Source organism: Giraffa tippelskirchi, chromosome Y (assembly GCF_054371585.1).
Source record: "Giraffa tippelskirchi isolate mGirTip1 chromosome Y, T2T-mGirTip1v1.2.pri, whole genome shotgun sequence".
In the NCBI taxonomy this organism is placed as follows: Eukaryota; Metazoa; Chordata; class Mammalia; order Artiodactyla; family Giraffidae; genus Giraffa; species Giraffa tippelskirchi.
The window spans coordinates 21,076,642-21,097,136 of NC_137290.1; the positions used below are offsets into that span (position 1 = coordinate 21,076,642).

Genomic DNA, 20,495 nt, shown 5'->3' on the forward strand with positions numbered 1-20,495 from the left:
CAACACCTTAAGGCCCTCTGCCTGGCATGCTCAGGGAGGGAAGGCCAAGCCAGTCAGTGTGGCCTAAGCCCTGTGCCCTTTTCTGCTCCATCTCCCTGGACACAGAACTATCGAGGCCCCTTACTCAATGCTAGAGCCTCAGCTTCAAGAACACTGTTTGTCAACTCCCCCCTCTCTGACCTATTCTACTCTCTGGATTTCTATCCTATCCCCAAAGGATGTACAGCCATCCCCTAGTACCCAAGGTGGAATGGTTCCAGGACCCCCCAAGGATACTAAAATCCAAGGACGTGCAAGTTCCTTATATAAAATGGCCTAGAAGGATGAATACAACTGTGCCTTTGTATCCAACGGTTCCACATTCATGTATTCAACCAAACAGAGATGGAATTTTGGTTGTTTGCATGTACACATGAGAAATCCATGGATAGAGAAGGCTACCTATATACTAAATCATATTATATCAATTCACTTTTATTCCACAGTAACCTCTTCCTAGGCCATGATATCAATAAAGTCAAAGAGGTTTGACTTCTGGGATGAATTGATGTTTTTCCCTGATACACACGAATTAAAATCATAATGACTACAAATGTAAAAAATGACCAATGTGTCCTGTAAAATAACATCTGCATGCAATCAATATGGCACCCCCTGGGAAAATCAGAAATTTGATGTCTGTGTCCAATATGGCAATCACCAGCCACCCATGGCTATTGTATCTACATTCATTATCATTAAATTAACCTGAAATCCAGGTTTTGGTCACACTAGCCCCAGTTCAAGTGCTCATTGTTCAAGTGCCATATGAGGCTGGTCGCAGGTTTTCACAATGGGCAGAGGGGATGTAGAACATTCCCATCATCACAGGAGGTTCTACTAGACAACACTTGCCCTCTACATGCAGCCTGAAGACAGACAACTTCCCACATCACGGGAATCACCATGGTATTGGGAGGGGGCTGCTCTGAGATTCTGTTTGGCCCTAGGTGTGTGCGATGGATACTCACCAAGCCACTGTCCTTGCATTTCTCAGCTGGCGTCCCCTTCGCTTTCAAGGCGCTGGTTTACAGGGGGGCTGCCTGAGTTTCGGAGGAAGCGCCCTGGGATAACTTATTTAGTGTTTCCGTGTTCACATCGGGGTCTACTTCCTGCTGAGGGGTGGTAGTTGAGTGCAGAGGGGGACAGAAGTCACATATACGCTGAGCATAGTAGTTCCCAGGACTGCGGGGAACCCTGCTCTGTGCAAACCACCATGTGTTAAGACATGCCAACCAGCTCCACCCAGGTTACACTGTGGTCCCTGAATAGCTGGATCGAAGCCTTCCCAGACACAGGAATTCCAGACTGTGTTTGAAGATATGTTCATTTTTAAGAGTGAGAGAGAAGAGTGAAATGGTTGACTGAAAGCTCAACGTTCAGAAAATTAAGATCACGGCAACTGGTCCCATCACTTCATAGGAAATGGATGGGGAAACAGTGTCAGACTTTTTTTTTTTTTTTTGTGGAGCTCCAAAATTACTGAAGATGGTGATTGCAGCCATGAAATTAAAAGACACTTATTCCTTGGAAGGAAATTTAGGACCAACCTAGATAACATATTAAAAAGCAGAGACATTACTTTGCCAACCAAAGTCCATCTAGTCAAGGCTATGGTTTTTCCAGTAGTCATGAATGAATGGGAGAGTTGGACTGTGAAGAAACCTGAGCCCCGAAGAATTGATGCTTTAGAACTGTAGTGCTGGAGAAGACTCTTGAGAGTCCCTTGGACTGCAAGGAGATCCAACCAGTCCATCCTAAAAATCAGCCCTGGGTGTTCAACGAAATTATTGATGTTGTAGCTGAAACTCCAATTCTTTGGCCACCTGATACTAACGGTTGACTCACCAGAAAAGACCCTAACGCGGGAATAACTGGGAGCAGGAGGAGAAGGGGACAACAGGAGATGAGGATGGCATCACCGCTATCCAGCAGAGTTTGGGTAAACTCTGGGAGTTGCTGAACGACAGGGAGGCCTGGTGTGGTGCCATTCTAGGGGTGGCAAAGAGTGGGACATGACAGATTGACTGAACTGAAAGTCGCTCATTCGTGTCTGACTCTCTGCGACCCCGTGAATTGCAGCACGCCAGGCCTCCCCGTCCATCACCAACTCCCGGAGTCCACCCAAACCCATGTTTATCGAGTAGGTGATAACATCCAACCATCTCATCGTCTGTCGTCCCCTTCTCCTCCCGCCCGCAATCCTACACAGCATTAGAGTCTTTTCCAATGAGTCAACCCTTCGCATGAGGTGGCCAAAGTATTGGAGTTTCAGCTACAACATCAGACCTTCCAATGAACACCCAGGATTGATCTCTTTTAGGATGGATTGATTGGATCTCCTTGCAGTCCAAGGGACTCTCAAGAGTCTTCTCCAACACCACAGTTCAAAAGCATCAATTCTGTGGCACTCAGCTTTCTTCACCGTCCAACTCTCACATCCATACATGACCACTGCAAAAACCATAGCCTTGATTAGACGGACTTTTGTTGGCAAAGTAATGTCTCTGCTTTTAAATATGCTATCTAGGTTGACCATAACCTTCCTTCCAAAGAGTACGTGTCTTTTAATTTCATGGCTGCAGTCACCATCAGTTTTATTAAATCATTCTGGAGATATAAGCATGTTCGTGAAGCAAATAGTACGACTGTTCCAATTTCATAATTTCCTATTTTAGACGAGTGTGCACCCCCATGCACTTGCTATCACCCTGTTACAGCATAGTTGAAAGGTTTTCACAGACCACATGGACCACAAATCCTAAAACGTTTATTCTCTAGACCTTCTAAAAAAAGCTTACGAACCCCTGCCTAAGCGTCTCAAACTTGGGTCATTTATCTACCACCCTTGAAAAATTTAGCAATATACTGACACATTTCCTTGTCACATTATTTATGTTATTTCTGTTTAAATATATTCTTTGAAGTGGAGACTTCTTCTAAACACAGAACTCTAGTATTGGCCATAAATGAGCACTAAGTATAAAATATTACTAATACATATTATTAATCAAGTCTTACTAGGTGGTGTCTCCAGCTAGAGTTTCTTGGCCTGGGATCTGCTTGCTGTGTTTTGGAAAGAGATTTAAAAGGCAGATTAGTTCCAAAGCAGCACTTTGTCCTTCACATAAGCACTAGTGATTGTTATAGCCTTGAGTCCAAGATGGGCTCCATGGTGGGGGCTGTCTAGTATATTGTACATTGTGCATTGCAGAATGGGGTAGAAGATGTGTTTGATTTGTGTGTGTGTGTGTGTGTGTGTGTGTCTGCTTAGTCACTCACATTTCTGACGCTTTGCAACCCCATGAAATGTAGCCTGCCAGACTCCTCTGTCTGCGGCCTTCTCCAGGCAAGAATACTGGAGTGTGTTGCCATTTCGTTCTTCAAGGGATGTTCTCGACCCAGGGATCAAATCCAGGTCTCCTGCATTGCAGGCAGTTTCTTTACCACCTTAGCTACCAGGGATGACCACATTGCTTGGGGCAGAGACAAATATTGCCCCAAGCAGGGAACCACAGCAAACCACATGAAGGTAAAGTCATCTGGGCTGTCATTACAAGCTCCATTCACACAAGTGAATGCATCCAAGTAAACTGGAGGGTGGAGACAATGGTGCCTGGAGACTTGGCTATGTGTCTGCCTGCTACTCTCGTGTATGTAGGAGTCATATGTGGTGAGTGAACGTGGCAAGCGCCCTGTGATCCAGGAGGAGCCAAGGACCCGTCCACCACAGTCGGGTCCAGGGGACACTCTTAGTCCCACCTGACTGGGTGCAAGACTTCATGTGCTCGGGCCAGTGGGCCTTCTGCCAGGGGTATTTAGAGTAGCTGGTATTCCACAGCAGTAGAAAACATCCTCCTTCTTGCAGTTGGTACAACACAGCTTCCTCTTGGTCTCGGCCACTGCCTGCTGCTTCTCCAGCTCCAGTTGCTTCTTCACCTCAGCAATGAGCTGGTCCTGCTCCTGTTCTAGGCTCTGCCGCATCTCTGCCTTTTTCAACTCTGCCAGAGGACGGGAGGGGAGAGGATACTGACTTCATCGCCCATCCCAAGCCATGGGTTCATTCACACCAGGTCAGAAGGTGAATCCTAACAGGTGTGAAACCTTGGGTCGGGGATGCCCTGGTCATATGAGCCCGTGCAGAGAATCACCCACCTTCCCTGAGCTCCAATGTCTTCATCTGTAAAATGGGCATCCACCACGCTGACCACGAATGTAAGCATGATCATGAACGTCAGGTCCTGGGGATACTGAAAATGGGGCCCTGCGGTGATTCTGTAGGAAGTACTCACATAAAACCTCTGAAAAATGTCCACTCAATTCACTTTGAAATTTATCATTTGTATAAGATTTTTTCTCTATCAAATACAGAGTACCTATGATCTGTAGGCACTGTTGTAAACACTTTATAAATGTGAACTCTTTTAATCCTTACTCCAACCTTAAGGAGTGTATACTCCTATAATACCCATTTCACAGATGAGGAAACTGAAGCACACAGCTAAGATGAGCAGAGCTGGGGCTACAACTTGGATATATTTCTTTTCTGATGTGTTTAGTGGCAGCAGATCTAATCTTCCAGACAGGGCATCAGGACTGATCATTGGGCTGACAGGACAATGATCAAACTGCTCAGGCTACTGAGATTTCTCTCAGTTTTACAACAGGTCAGAGCTCACAAGCAGGAGAAGCTACCACAGTTGTTGTCATGAATTTGTTGCTGATGTTGGTATTTGGAAGAGAGGAAAACGGGTTTCTGCTAGCTCCTGCTTCATACCTGGTTTCTCCAGGTTAGACTCCCTAAGATGCCGTGTTCTCCCTAAGATTGGTAAGGCGGCCTGGACTACTTTTGACTGAGTGCACATTTGGGCCTAACTCTAGACATGCCAAGAAGTTCCTATCCAAACCTTTGTCAGTGGAGGCCAGGTCAGCAGCACTTACCCAAGTTGTATTTCATGTCCAAGAGCTCCTTTTGCTGCAGCCACTGGATATCCCCCCCCATGCAGTTATATAGTTATTCCTCATTCAAATTCTCCATTATTATATTTTTTAATTTTTTTAAATATAAATTTATTTATTTTATTTGGAGGCTAATAACTTTCCAATGTTGTAGTGGTTTTGACATACATAGAGATGAATCTGCCACGGGTGTACATGTGTTCCTCATCCTGAACCCACCCCACACCTCACTTCCCATCGCATCCCTCTGGGTCATCCCAGTGCACCAGCCCCGAGCACCCTGTCTCATGCATCAAAAATGGACTGGTGATTCATTTTGCATGCGATGATATACATGTTTCAATTCCATTCTCCCAAATCATCCCACACTTTCCCTCTCCCAAAGAGTCTAAAATACTGTTCTATACCTTTGTGTCTCTTTCCCTGTCTGTCTCGCATTTAGGGTTATCATTACCATCTTTCTGAAACATATATATATATATATATATATATATATATGTATATATGCATTAGTATGCTGTATTTGTGTTTTTATTTCTGGCTTACTTTACTCTGTATAATAGGCTCCAGTTTCATCCACCTCATGAGACCTGATTTAAATGTTTTTTTTGTTGTTGTTGTTTTTTAATAAATTTATTTATTTTAGTTGGGGGCTAATTACTTTACAATATTGTAATAGTTTTTGCCATACGTTGACATGAATCAGCCATGGGTTTACATGTGTTCCCCTTCCTGGACCCCCCACCCACCTCCCTCCCCATCCCATCCCTCTGGGTCATCCCATTGCCCCGGCCCTGAGCCCTTGTCTCATGCATCGAACATGGAATGGTGTTCTGTTTCACATATGATAATATACATGTTTCAATGCTATTCTCCCAGAACGTCCCACCCTCACCTTCTCCCTCAGAGTCCATACAATTGTTCTATGCATCTGTGTCTCTTATTCTGTCTCGCATATAGGGTTATCGTTACCATCTTTCAAATTCCATATATATGCATTAGTATACTGTGTTGTTGTTTTTCTTTCTGGCTTACTTCACTCTGTATAATGGGCTCCAGTTTCATCCATCTCAGTAGAACCGATTCAAATGTATTTTTTTAATGGCCGAGTAATATTCCATTGTGTATATGTACCACAGCTTCCTTATCCATTCGTCTGCTGATGTACATCTAGGTTGTTTCCATGTCCTGGCTATTGTAAACAGAGCTGCGATGAACATTGGGGTACACGCGTCTCTTTCAATTCTGGTTTCCTCGGTGTATATGCCCAGCAGTGGGATTGCTGGGTCATATGGCAGTTCTATTCCCAGTTTTTTAAGGAATCTCCACACTGTTCTCCATAGTGGCTGTACTAGTTTGCATTCCCACCAACAGTGTAAGAGGGTTCCCTTTTCTCCACACCCTCTCCAGCATTTATTGCTTGTAGACTTTTGGATAGCAGCCATTCTGACTGGTGTGAAATGATACCTCATTGTGGTCTTGATTTGCATTTCTCTAATAGTGAGTAATGTTGAGCATCTTTTCATGTGTTTGTTAGCCATCTGTATGTCTTCTTTGGAGAAATGTCTGTTTAGTTTTTTGGCCCATTTTTTGATTGGGTCGTTTACTCTTCTGGAATTCAGCTGCAGAAGTTGCTTGTATATTTTTGAGATTAATTGTTTGTCTCTTGCTTCATTTGCTATTATGTTCTCCCATTCTGAAGGCTGTCTTTTCACCTTGCTTATAGTTTCCTTTGTTGTGCAAAAGCTTTTCATTTTAATTAGGTCCCATTTGTTTATTTTTGCTTTTATTTCCAATATTCTGGGAGGTGGTTCATGGAGGATCCTGCTGTGATTTATGTCGGAGAGTGTTTTGCCTATGTTGTCCTCTAGGAGTTTTATAGTTTCTGGTCTTACATTTAGATCTTTAATCCATTTTGAGTTTATTTTTGTGTACGGTGTTAGGAAGTGTTCTAGTTTCATTCTTTTACAAGTGGTTGACCAGTTTTCCCAGCACCACTTGTTAAAGAGATTGTCTTTTCTCCATTGTATATTCTTGCCTCCTTTGTCGAAGATAAGGTGTCCATATGTGCGTGGGTTTATCTCTGGGCTTTCTATTTTGTTCCATTGATCTATATTTCTATCTTTGTGCCAGTACCATACTGTCTTGATGACTGTGGCTTTGTAGTACAGCCTGAAGTCAGGCAGGTTGATTCCTCCAGTTCCATTAAGCAAACATTATCCTCAATGGTGAAAAATTGAAAGCATTTCCCCTAAAGTCAGGAACAAGGCAAGGATGCCCACTTTCACCACTACTATTCAACATAGTTTTGGAAGTTTTGGCCACAGCAATCAGAGCAGAAAAAGAAATAAAAGGAATACAGATAGGAAAAGAAGAAGTAAAACTCTCACTGTTTGCAGATGACATGATCCTCTACACAGAAAACCCTAAAGACTCTACTAGAAAATTACTAGAGTTAATCATTGAATATAGTAAAGTTGCAGGATATAAAATTAACACACAGAAATCCTTTGCATTCCTGTACTCCAATAATGAGAAAACAGAAAGAGAAATTAAGGAAACAATACCATTCACCATTGCAACAAAAAGAATAAAATATTTAGGAATATATCTACCTAAAGAAACAAAAGACTTATATATATAGAAAACTATAAAACACTGATGAAAGAAATCAAAGAGGACACAAACAGATGGAGAAATATACCGTGGTCATGGATTGGAAGAATTAATACAGTGAAAATGAGTATACTACCCAAAGCAATCTATAGATTCAATGCAATCCCTATCAAGCTACCAATGGTATTGTTCACAGAACTAGAACAAATCATCTCACAATTTGTATGGAAATCTAAGAAACCTCGAATAGCCAAAGCAATCTTGAGGTAAATGTATTCTTTTTAATGGCTGAGTAATATTCCATTGTGTATATGTACCACAGCTTTCCTATCCATTTGTCTACTCATTGACATCTAGATTGCTTCCATATCCTGGCTATTATGAACAGGGCTGCAATGAACACTGGGGTATACATGTGTCTTTCAATTCTGGTTTCCCCTTTGTATCTCAATCCTCAGCCTGTGGATCTGTATGGAGACAGAAAGACTTATAAAGTGCATCTGGTCGTTTGCTGTCAATAGGGCTTTGAAGCTCCAGCTATCACGATAGGGTTAATGTCATGTGTTGAGTCAAAGAGCGGGAAGCCTGGTCTCTGCTCGCCTCCCCCAGATGGTTGTCAGTTGGTTAATTCAAATTCATGAGAAATTCTGCTTAAAAAAACAAACAAATAAAAAACAAATACCAGTGGTCAATCTTTTCTAAGAGATGCTCCAGTAAAAGCCATTTAAAGTCAAAAAGACCAGATTTTCAAAATAAATAGTACAGTGAGTGACCTACTTATGAACAGGTTCCATTCCTAGAGCATGTTCCTAAGTCCAATTTGTTTGTAGAAGTCCAACAAAGTTAGCCTAAGCAACCAACTAACACAATCAGCTAGATAGTACAATACCAGGTACATCACTGCTGCTTTTATGCTTTCTTATGGACATCCTGGGCTTGAAATAAAGATACTGTAATACTGCACTCTGTACAGTAAAGCACACAAAGCACAACGACTTGTAGAGGATGTGTGCGGGTGACAATGTACGCCAGGGAGGTGAACTAACTTACAGGATTAAACATGCAAACATTCACGTCTTTCAAAATTCCCAACTTGAAGGTTCACACATAAGACACTTCAGTTCCATTCAGCCCCTCAGTCATGTCCAGCGCTCTGCGACTCCGTGAACTGCAGCACGCCAGTCCTCCCTGTCCATCACCAACTCCCGAAGTCCACCCAAACCCATGTTCTTTGAGTCGGTGATGCCATCCAACCATCTCATCCTCTGCCGTCCCCTTCTCCTCCTTCCTTCAATCCTTCCCAGCACCAGGGTCTTTGCAAATGAGTCAGCTCTTTGCATCCAGTGGCCAAAGTATTGGACTTTCAGCTTCAGCATCAGTCCTTCCAATGTACGCCCAGGACTGATCTCTTTAGCATGGGCTGGTCGGATCTCCTGCAGTCCAAGGGCCTCTTAAGTGTCTTCTCCAACACTACAGCTCAAAAGCTTAAATTCTTCTGTTCTCAGCCCTCTTGTTATCCCAATTCTCACATCCACACACCCCCACTGAAGAAACCATAGCCTTAACTAGACTGACCTCTGTTGACAAAGTGATTTCTCTGTTTTTTAATATACTGTCAAGCTTGGTCATAACTTTCCTTTCAAGGTGCTGGGAAAGCTGGTCAACCACTTGTAAAAGAATGAAACTAGAACACTTCCTAACACCATACACAAAAATAAACTCAAAAAGGAGTAAGCATCTTTTAATTTCATGTCTGCAAACAGCATCTGCAGTGATTTTGGAGCCCAGAAAATTTAAGTCAGCCACTTTGCCAAGAAGTGATGCCAGCAGATGGCATGATCTTAGTTTTCTGAATGTTGAGCTTTAAGCCAACTTACAGAAAAATGCATATGCATACGTGAATTAGAAAAAGACCCTATGGTTAACAATACCTCTGAGAAAAGGTGGAGAATGAAATATGAATTCAATCAAGACTGTAGTTTTTGTGTGTCTAGGCATCCATTTCACTTCGTTCTAAGAAGACATGTATGCACTGTTTGTAAAATGAGAAAAGAAAAGTAAAACAGCAAGCTGCAAATTAATTTTTAAAAATAATGCCAAATGGAACGTGTCAGACCTCTAGGATACAGTGGCCAGGCAACCAAGGGGAAGTAAACAAATAAAACAAGGACTATTTTTCCCCTGTCCATGAGGCAAAAAAAGAGCTGGTGCCATGGAGTGCAGAGTAGGGAGGCTCGGTACATTTCACAGCCTGTCTGTTCTGATATGTCGTCCTCTTGGAAGACTGAGGCTGCTGCTGCTAGCTTTGCTGCTGCTTCTGCTGGTGCTGCATCTTCTGCATGTGCCTCTTTTGGGAGGACGTTTGAAACTTACTTGATGAGTTCCACACAACCTGCTGCATGGCCAGGGCAGTCTCCTTTGGTAAAACTGGCCTCTGCTTTTTCACTGGGTTTCTCATGCTGCTGCTGCTGGTGGTGGTGGTGGTGGTTGCTGGGCCGTGACTGTGCAGACGGTGCCGTTGGCGGCCGTGACCCCAGCTGTGGAAGTTTGGGAGGATGAGTGGGTGAGGACCAGCATTTCGGGGGGAGAGTGGCTGCCCACTGTTGTGGATGATGGAGCTTCACCTACGACGGAAGCCAACACATGAAAAAACAAAACAGAAAGTCGACGGGACTCAGGCTGACCTGCAGGGTCTCCAGGTCAGTGAGTTCTAGGTGACCATCCCAGGCTGTCATGCCAAGGGCCTCCCCATGAATGGGCATATTCTTGCTTTATATGCTTAGGCCACTTCTTCAGCATGTGCAACTTCAAGTATCAGACTCCTTGGGTTACTCAAATGTGGGCTTGCTCACATTTGAGAAACTTGTCAAGGCCTCTGAGGGACTGAGGCCAACATGACCCACCCCTTGGCCTGGAGTTGCCCACCTGTTAGTCGATGACCCACTGGCTAAACAGAATCGCTGCAAGTACCTTGTTTCACAGTTAGAGTTCAGTAAGCACTTTGAGAAAGACTTAGCCAAAGTCCGTCTGGTCATTAACAGGAATCCTTTGCTTGGACAGGAAACCTACAGAGCATGTACCCCAAGGAACCAGACAGCCTCCCAGTGGCCAAAGCACTGAATACCAATGAACCACCCAGAATGAAGAGTGTTCCCTTTCATCTCTTCTAATTCCTTCCCGAAGAGTCTCAGTGTGGTCCTGGCAGTCTTGACACCTACCACTCAAGGGAACTCCACACCAAGGACAGAACCATCCCCAGCCCAATGGTATTTATGGAGACTTTAGAAGCCTTGCTTTCGTTTTGACTGTAGTTCTCCATTTTGCATCTTTTATGCACAGCACAAAATACTGTTTTCCCTACTGTGTGCTAGTTAAGTTTAAGTTCCAAATTGAGTTCATTTTTTTTTAAACAGCTGCTGCTTCAGATAAAAAATATATACTAGGGCAATAAGTGAACAAGCAGGTTTTGGGAATGACAAAAATAATGACTACGAGTGGCTGAGTTTGAAAAATGCTGCCTTTTGGAGTGCATCTACTGGGAGAAAATGAGCTATGAGAGTGGAGGGCAGGATTTCAACAGACAGCAGGGAAAATTTGGAAGAGAACAGTTTTAGCCAAGACATGCCCAGGAATAGGCAGAATTTTGGAGGGTGAGGTCAGGCAGTGAGAAGGGCTGGCCCGGGGGTGACCACAGGAGTGTTCATCTGTAAGCGAAGGGATCCGTTACGACTGCAGGGGCCCCAGGCACTGGACAGATGAACATCCATCCCCAGAGAGGATTCCCTCGGGTTCACACAAAAAAACATGGATGCAAGTCAGCATCCTTGGTCTCAGACGATGTGCCTGGACATAAAACTAGGTTTAATAAGGACTGAAAGTGAGTTCGCTCCATCGTGTCCAACACTTTTGCAACCTCATGGACTGTAGCCCTCCAGGCTCCTCTGTCCATGGGATTTCCCAGGCAAGAATACTGGAGTGGGTTGTTATTTCTTTCCCCAGGGTATCTAACCAACCCAGGGAAAGAAACCTGGGCCTCCAGGATTGCATGCAGATTCTTTATTATCTGAGTCACCAAGCAAGCCCTTAATGACAACACCTTTTTTGGGGGGCTCAGCATGCTTCCACTGCATGACTCCATGCCTGTCATTTTTAGATTTCTGTCACCCAGAAAAGACGTGAGTTCTTGATTATTCTAGGGGAAATTTTCAGTTAACTGTTGTTCTGGGAAAACCAAGGAGTGTGAAAGGAGAAGAGTGCTGACAGGCTGACTTTTCCACCCGAGGGGGGAGGGGGTCTTGGTGGTTACACAACTGACTGGCCCTCTTGCTCCTCTGGGGAAGAATTCAGCCCAAGTCCTGAGCCAGAACACAGGGTGGGACTGAGAGAAGATCTCTACCTAGAGTGAGGTTGCCCCCACCCGTTCCCAGGACAACCTTTCAGATGTCGGTCACAGCCTCTGCCCCTTCCCCTTGCAGGGGCAGAAGTGGCTTTGAGCTTGCCCCTTTTAAAAGGCAGAGATCCCACAGGCAAGGCTTCTAACTTGCAAAAGCAACGTTAGTGCCTCTCTTTTCTGCCATGTGGTTAAGAAATATACTGTCCTTGTGGATAAGCTAGTCTGATACCATCTTGGGCAAAGGGCAACCACAAAAAGGCCCTTTCTCTCTCTCCTCTTGCAAAAGCAAACAACTGGCTTTGTAGAGTGGTAACTTCTCTGAAAGAGTCCCATTCGGGCTCTTTTTCAAATTAAAATAACCAACAAACAAACAACAACAACAAAGCAGGAGTATGCAATCTGAAAACTTTCCAGGCTTGACACACTTTGGGGGAGTTTTCATTTAGTCACTAAAACGCTTTAATTTCTAAAGGATATGGAAGGTTTACTGGGACGGTGGGGAGGAAGAGGAAAGGCCATGGAAAATTCCATTTGTCCTAAAAATTTTGGAGTATATACTCACCTGCACTCTCAAAAAGAAGTGACTTTCTTAAAAGTCAACACTCCAAAGGCGACCCCACCCAACTAGCCTACTTATATCAGACTTAGGTTACTGTCTTGTACATGAAAAAAGGACTTTTTCAGAGAAGGCTGGAAACGGCTGATATGACACATGTAAGTGGAGTCAAGGTCCTGAAGCGAGCTCCATTAGCCTCTGTTCTGGCATCTCTAGCTAGAAAAGCCATCTTTCAATCTGAGGATTCAGTTTCTCTGTATAAGCTGCACTTCTAACTGAAGATCACTTGGAGGTCACCAAGCACTCTTCAAAGCACCAGTCACTTAATAAACACATAAGTGAAATCACACCTTTGAAAAGATGCTCAACTGCAGAGTCTGACATGAAGCCAATTCTTCAAGACCGAAATCATCCTCAGGTGGCTCTGGATTTCAACTTCTGTGAAGTTCCTCTAACTGACCTATTGTTTCAGAATCATCCTCTACATAAAATTCCCACCACGTTCAGAGGATCCTAGAGAAACTTCCTTCCGACACCAGTGAGAGGAACAGCTCAGCTTCATTTTATCACCTGGAGTGCCTTGTATTTGGGGGGGGGGGCATGAGCTCTTTTAAAGCACTCATATGTTTTTTCCCTTTTCATTTCAACTGCAGGAAGCTCAGGGCCAAAAGGGAAGAGTGACTTTGCTAATTCTGAAGGCTGACATAGTTATTTCTGTATGTAAAATTTCCCTACATCTCTCACTATTTCATGTTCATTTTTCTCGGTGTCTTGATTTCCATTTTATCAGTATATCTGAAATCCTTTCTGGAAGCAGTGAAAAAATCCACAACTAAACAAACAGTCGACTTCAGAAAGAAAGGAATAGTTGCCATCTGGGACCCAACAATTCCACAAACTTCATGGAAAAAATGCTACTCCTGTTGCTTTCTGCAGCATCAGAAGTGGTCCCTCAAACCGCAGTCCACACAGAATTGGATGTTTCAGATGCCACTCATAATTTTAAGGGATGAGGTGTTGATCCATCCTTCCTGACCGACTCAACTGCTCTCTATCATCCTACCCTGCATCACTGAGAGATATTCCATCCTCTTTCAATGAATTCCAGGAACTGAGGTTCAGCAACAGTTCACAATGATACAAACACAGAGGATAAAAGCTCAAAACCCATCCCCCCTCCTGCTTTAAGCAGTGAGACTAAGAAAACCCCAGGGCACACAGAACTGAGAAGATGCGTCCTATCAGAAGCTGCCCGTTGTCTGTTTTGTCAGTAAGTCGTGCCCAGCTCTTTTGTGATCCCATGGACTATATAGACCACCAGACTCCTCTGTCCATGTAATTCTCCAGGGAAGACTACTGGAGTAGGTTGTCATTGCCTTCTGGGGATCTTCCCAATCCAAGGATCAAATTTGCGTCTCCTGCATTGGCAAGCAGATTCTTTACCACTGAGCTACATAATTAAAACTGGCTATCCGTGTATGTAACTCACAAAGTACAAGAGGTTTTATGGCTACAATCTCCAACTTGTTCCTAGGCCATGTTTCTCCTGGGCTCTTAATTAATTCTTATCTTTCTTGGGCATATCAACAGCCACTTGCCAAGCCAGCGGAGAAATTCACTGACTGCTTCACCAACGGGCCAAATATCTTTTAAATCATTCCTATGTTCCACTGGTATGGATCTAACAGAAGCAGAAGATATTAAGAAGAGGTGGCAAGAATACACAGAAGAACTGTACAAAAAAGATCTTCACGACCCAGATAATCATGATGGTGTGATCACTCACCTAGAGCCAGACATCCTGGAATGTGAAATCAAGTGGGCCTTAGAAAGCATCACTATGAACAAAGCTATTGGAGGTGATGGAATTTCAGTTGAGTTATTTCAAATCCTCAAAGGTGATGCTGTGAAAATGCTGCACTCGATATGCCAGAAAATTTGGAAAACTCAGCATTGGCCACAGAACTGGAGGAGGTCAGTTTTCGTTTCAATCCCAAAGAAAGGCAATGGCAAATAATGCTCAAACTACCGCACAATTGCACTCATCTCACAGGCTAGTAATATAATGCTCAAAATTCTCCAAGCCAGGCTTCAGCAATACGTGAACTGTGAACTTCCAGATGTTCCAGCTGCTTTTAGAAAAGGCAGAGGAACCAGAGATCAAATTGCCAATATCCGCTGGATCATTGAAAAAGCAAGAGAGTTCCAGACAAACATCTATTTCCGCTTTATTGACTATGCCAAAGCCTCTGGCTGTGTGGATCACAATAAACTGTGGAAAATTCTGAAAGAGATGGGAATACCAGACCATCTGGCCTGTCTCTTGAGAAACCTGTATGCAGGTCAGGAAGAAACAGTTAGAACTGGACATGGAACAACAGACTGGTTCCAAATAGGAAAAGGAGTACATCAAGGCTGTATATTGTCCCCCTGCTTATTTAACTTCTCTGCAGAGTACATCATGAGAAACGCTGGGCTGGAAGTAACACAAGCCGGAATCAAGATTGCTGGGAGAAATATCAATAAACTCAGATATGTGGATGACACCACCCTTATGGCAGAAAGTAAAGAAGAACTAAAGAGCCTCTTGATGAATTTGAAAGAGGACAGTGAAAAAGTTTGCTTAAGGCTCAACGTTCAGAAAACTAAGATCATGGCATCTGGTCCCATCACTTCATGGGAAATAGATGGGGAAACAGTGGAAAGAGTGTCAGACCATTTTTTGGGCTCCAAAATCACTGCTGCTGGTTATTGCAGCCATGAAATTAAAAGACACTTATTCCTTGGAAGGAAGGTTATGGCCAACCTAGATAGCATATTTAAAAGCAGAGACATTACTTTGCCAACAAAAGTCCGTCTAGTCAAGGCTATGGTTTTTCCAGTGGTCATGTATGGATGTGAGTGTTGGACGGTGAAGAAAGCTGAGCGCCGAAGAATTGATGCTTTTGAACTGTGGTGTTGGAGAAGACTCTTGAGAGTCCCTTGGACTGCAAGGAGATCCAATCAATCCATCCTAAAAGAGATGAATCCTGGGTGTTCATTGGAAGGTCTGATGTTGTAGCTGAAACTCCAATACTTTGGCCACCTCATGCGAAGTGTTGACTCATTGGAAAAGACCCTAATGCTGGGTAGGATTGGGGGGGGGAAGAGAAGGGGACGACAGAGGGTGAGATGGATGCATGGCATAACCGATTCGATGGACATGGGTTTGGGTAGACTCCGGGAGTTAGTGATGGACAGAGAGGCCTGGCATGCTGCAATTCATGGGGTCACAAAGAGTCAGACCCGAATGAGCAACTGAACTGAACTGGACTGATGTTCCACTGTAGGGTCTACCAACATGTCTGGGGTGTCTCAAGTTTGAAAGAAGCCACTGCTGGTTCAGTCCCTAACAGCAGTAAAGGGAGAACTGCTAAGACTCAGGCAGCAGTTGACAACTAGGTGAGATTTAGCTTTGTCAAGACACTTTTGAAGTCCTCCACTGGGTAGATGCTACTGACATCCAGTTGGTAAAGACCAGGGATATTGCTAAACATCCTTCAATAAACAGGACAAAAACTGTCCAGCATAAAATGTCAATAGTGCCAAGGTTGAGAGGCCTTGGGCCCATGTCAGCTAAATGCAAATATGGCAGAAAACAGGCTCTGGTGTGCATCATACAATGCCCCTTGGATTTCTACAGACCTGAAGAAGAACTCAGCAGTCTGGTGCCGCTCACCGGAAAACCTTATACTCTAGTAAGAAAATGTATTTTGAGATGCCTGGGCAGTGTGAGGGGAGGTAAGGGATAATAAACTCATCAAGGTCTTTGAACTGAACGCTTTTCTCAATTTCAGCCCTGTCCAACGTCTTAGCATTGATAACCACTTGAGGCATGTAAGTGAATATATTGGAAAGGAAACTGCTTAGGTTCAAAATGACCTGACTGCTGGAAGCACCTATTACTTTCTAAGAGACTTCTTCTCCTGTGCTCAAAATCAACCACATTGGGTACCAAGAAGGTTAAAGGTAGGCAGGCCCAGCTCAAGTCCTTGTCCTGCTCAGTAACTAGCTAGGTGACTTGGAGATACCCCAAGCTTTGTTGTGCACACTTCATGATGTCTGAGGGTGACATGACATGTGATAGTATAAATGGCAATGTGGCATTCTAAAACCAAATCAAGAAAGCAGAAACTGATACAGTCACTTACCCTCCTGCTTGGGAGATGTTTCTTTGGGTTCCTTCCTAGGTTTTCGACTCTCCAGTGCAGAAAGGTCTTCTCTTAAATCTCTGACAAATCCGCTCTATGAATCAGAATCCAGGCCCAAATGCACTCTTGGGGAGTCAGTCTCACCTTTTCCCTTCAGCTTATCCTTTGTGGGATGAGGAAAGAATTTTGCTTTGTCTGAAAAGTCCTTCTCAAGCTGGGGGCTCATCTTCTCCTTGACTGATCTTGCCTTTCTCACTGGCTGGTGACATGCTTTCAGCTCCTCTTCTATCTCTACTGGGGTTGCCAATTTGGACTTTCTTCTTTTCTTTTCTTTCTTTTTTTTTTTTGAAAGCAGATGGCTCTTTTCCCATCTGAGACAACTCTGTGTCTTCAGCAACTTCTGGCTCATTCTTGGACCTCTGCTCCTCATCACTGATAGGGTCACTTTCGCTACTATCTGACTTTTCTGTATTCCTGGAATCGCTGGGCTTGACAGTCATATAAACACCTTCTGAGATTTCATTTATGCCTACATTAAAAAAAAGAAAGTAAGAAAACAGGATGTAGCATGCTCACAGAAAAAGGAGCAGGACCAGAAAACCACAAATATTTAACATGCTCAATGCTGAAATTAAAAAAAAAAAAATCGCAATGCCTCACACTGGCCTGGTGGCGTTAGCAGTAGACTTAAGTTGCAGGTGAATACAAGTGACAAATGGAACTTGCCTGGAAAGTGTTTCAGTTACTGACATTCAAAAATGACATCGGACCAAACCACGTGCATTTCTAATTTATACAGAGCTCAATCTTGGCAGCATAGGTAAGTACTGGGAAACATAGAATGGGAGGGATGGAAGGGAACACTACACAGGATTTGTTAAAACTGATCAATTTTCAGTTCAGTTGAGTTCAGTTGCTCAGTCTCGTCTGACTCTTTGCGACCACATTAACAGCAGCACTCAAGGCCTCCCTGTCCACCACCATCTCCTGGAGTGCACCTAAACTCATGTCCATTGAGTCGGTGATGCCATCAAACCATCTCATTCTCTGTTGTCCCCTTCTCCTCCTGCCCTCAATCTTTCCCAGCATTAGGGTCTTTTCTAATGAGTCAGCTCTTCGCATCAGGTGGCCAAATATTGCAGTTTCAGCTACAACATCAGTCCTTCCAACGGACACTCAGGACTGATCTCCTTTAGCATGGACTGTTTGGATCTCCTTGCAGCCCAAGGGACTCTCAAGAGTCTTCTCCAACACCACAGTTCAAAAGCATCAATTCTTCAGCTCTCAGCTTTCTTTATAGTTCAACTCTAGCATTCACACATGACAACTGCAAAAGCCATAACCTTGACTAGACAGACCCTTGTTGACAAAGTAATGTCTCTGTTTTTAATATGCTGTCTAGCTTCATCATAACTTTCCTTCCAAGGAGTAAGTGTCTTTTAATGACATGGCTGCAATCAGCATCTGCAGTGATTTTGGAGCCCAGAAATATAAAGTCAGCCACTGTTTCCTCATTTATTTGCCATGAAGTGACGTGACCGGATGTCATGATCTTAGTTTTCTGAATGTTGAACTTTAAGCCAACATTTTCACTCTCCTCTTTCACTTTCATCAAGAGGCTTTTTAGTTCTTCTTCACTTTCTGGCATAAAGGTGGGGTCATCTGCCTATCTGAGGTTATTGATATTTCTCCCAGCCATCTTGATTCCAGCTTGTGCTTCTATTTTACAGATTAGAAATAAAAGAGGGCCTGAGAAATCCCTTGTCCTGGGACACAAAGAAAACCAAGACAGAGAGGCGAGGCTAGAGACATGGATTCTTGAGTCACCACTTGGGCTCTTCCCACATATTCCCAAAGCGTTAAGTCTTTTACTCTTTCTGTCCATGACTCAAAGAAATAAGCCAAGCCTTAAAGCAGGGATTGCAAACTCACAGCGCAAGAGCCACGTGGGGCAAGCAGACGTGTTATTTAGGAAGCAATGATTTGACCCAATGCTTTCCAATCTTTCGTTATTTGTCGCTTTTAACTTAGAATGTGCTGGCCAATTCAGAAACCCAGAAGTTTCACACAGAAATTAAGATTTTAGGCTTGCCTGAAAGAGCAGAAGACCTGGCCATTCTCAGTCACAGGGCTTCAAGCCTGGCTGGGGCTGAGAAGTACTGTCCCATTTCGGTTGGGGGAGCACTGTCTCCAGGTCACCCAGCTGCCCAGCCCCCATCTTGCTCCCTGCCCTGAAGCAGAGTCAACCATCATTGTGCTTCTACTGTTTTTCTACTGGTAACTGAGTCCAGAGGAAAGGCACCCATTTCCATGTCTCAAGCAAAAGGAAAAACGATAAAACAACAGGAGTTTCCTACATATACAAGCAAAAATTGGCAAAAGTCTATTTCTAACAATAACTTCATTTAACCTCTTTGTATTTCCTACTCCCAATAGTGAGCGTCATCCATCTGTAGGTAAATAATCCGTTACCCTACAAGCTTGAAAAGAGGAAATCCCCATCAACTCTGTATTGTCTTCATTCTAGAGCAATGGTTACCATTAGTGGGATCACGGAAGAGAAAATCGTAAAAGGGCAAGAGCCACAAACAGCCCAGCAGGATCAGGAGTGAACTATATCCACCTCCTCCAGGGCTCAAAGGGAAAGAATCAAAAAATCCAGTCTGGTTTGATTTCTGGATCTCAGGGCTGGTGCAGTTGGTAACTAATGTTCGGACCCAAGAATGACAAGCATGACCACATTTGCTTGGATACTGGAGCCCAAAGGAGGTGAATTCAGGTCCTGCTCCTCTGCTTCTATTAGTTGTGTGAGCCTGAACGGGTGAACTACCTCTCTGAGCCTCAGTTTCTTCCCCTGGACAATGGGTTTGATAACATTATCAACCTTCCAGGACAATCTTTGCACAGTGCCGGGGGGATAGGAAGTCCTCCGTAACTCCTTACTGAAAATAACAAATCGAGGAGCTAGACTAGCTGCCTGGAAGAACCCAAGAAAGATATGGACTGCATAGTTCATCCACGTCACTCAATGTCCTAACCAAATGGGCAATCCAGCAAGGAGTGCTTTGGTTAGACAGCCTAGGTGGCATCCAACGACAGCTCCTTTCTCACCCAAAGGTCCAGAGCACCCAGTGACAAAGAAATCTGAAGATTCCTTTAAAAACTGTAAATAGAATGGCCACACGACCCAGCAATCCCATTGCTGGACTTACACACCGAGGAAACCAGAACTGAAAGCGACTCGTGTACCCCAATGTTCATCGCAGCCGTGTTTACAATAACTAGCACATGGAAGCAACCTAGATGTCCATCGGCAGATGAATGGAGACGAAGGCTCTGACCCATACGCACAATGGAATTTTACTCAGCCATTAAAAAGAATGCATTGGAATCAGTTCTAATGAGGTGGATGAAACTGGAGCCTATTATACAGAGCGAAGTAAGCCAGAAAGATAAAACACCAATACAGTAAATTAACGCATATATATATGGAACTTAGAAAGATGGTAATGATGACCCTATATGTGAGACAGCAAAAGAGACACAGATGTAAAGAAGAGACTGCTGGACTCGGCGGGAAAAGGCGACGGTGGGATGATTTGCGAGAATAGCATTGAAACATGTATAGTATGTGAAATAGATCACCAGTTCAGGTTTGATGCGTGAGACAAGGTGCTCAGGGCTGGTGCACTGGGATGAATGACTCTGAGGGATGGGATGGGGAGGGAGATGGGAGGGTCGG

The 20,495-nt window shown here is 43.9% G+C and overlaps 1 pseudogene; it reads right to left on the minus strand.

Moving 5' to 3' along the window:
• Window positions 1-474: 474 nt before the first annotated feature.
• On the minus strand, window positions 475-17,253 carry LOC145537725 (MYND-type zinc finger-containing chromatin reader ZMYND8-like; annotated as a pseudogene).
• Window positions 17,254-20,495: the final 3,242 nt, after the last annotated feature.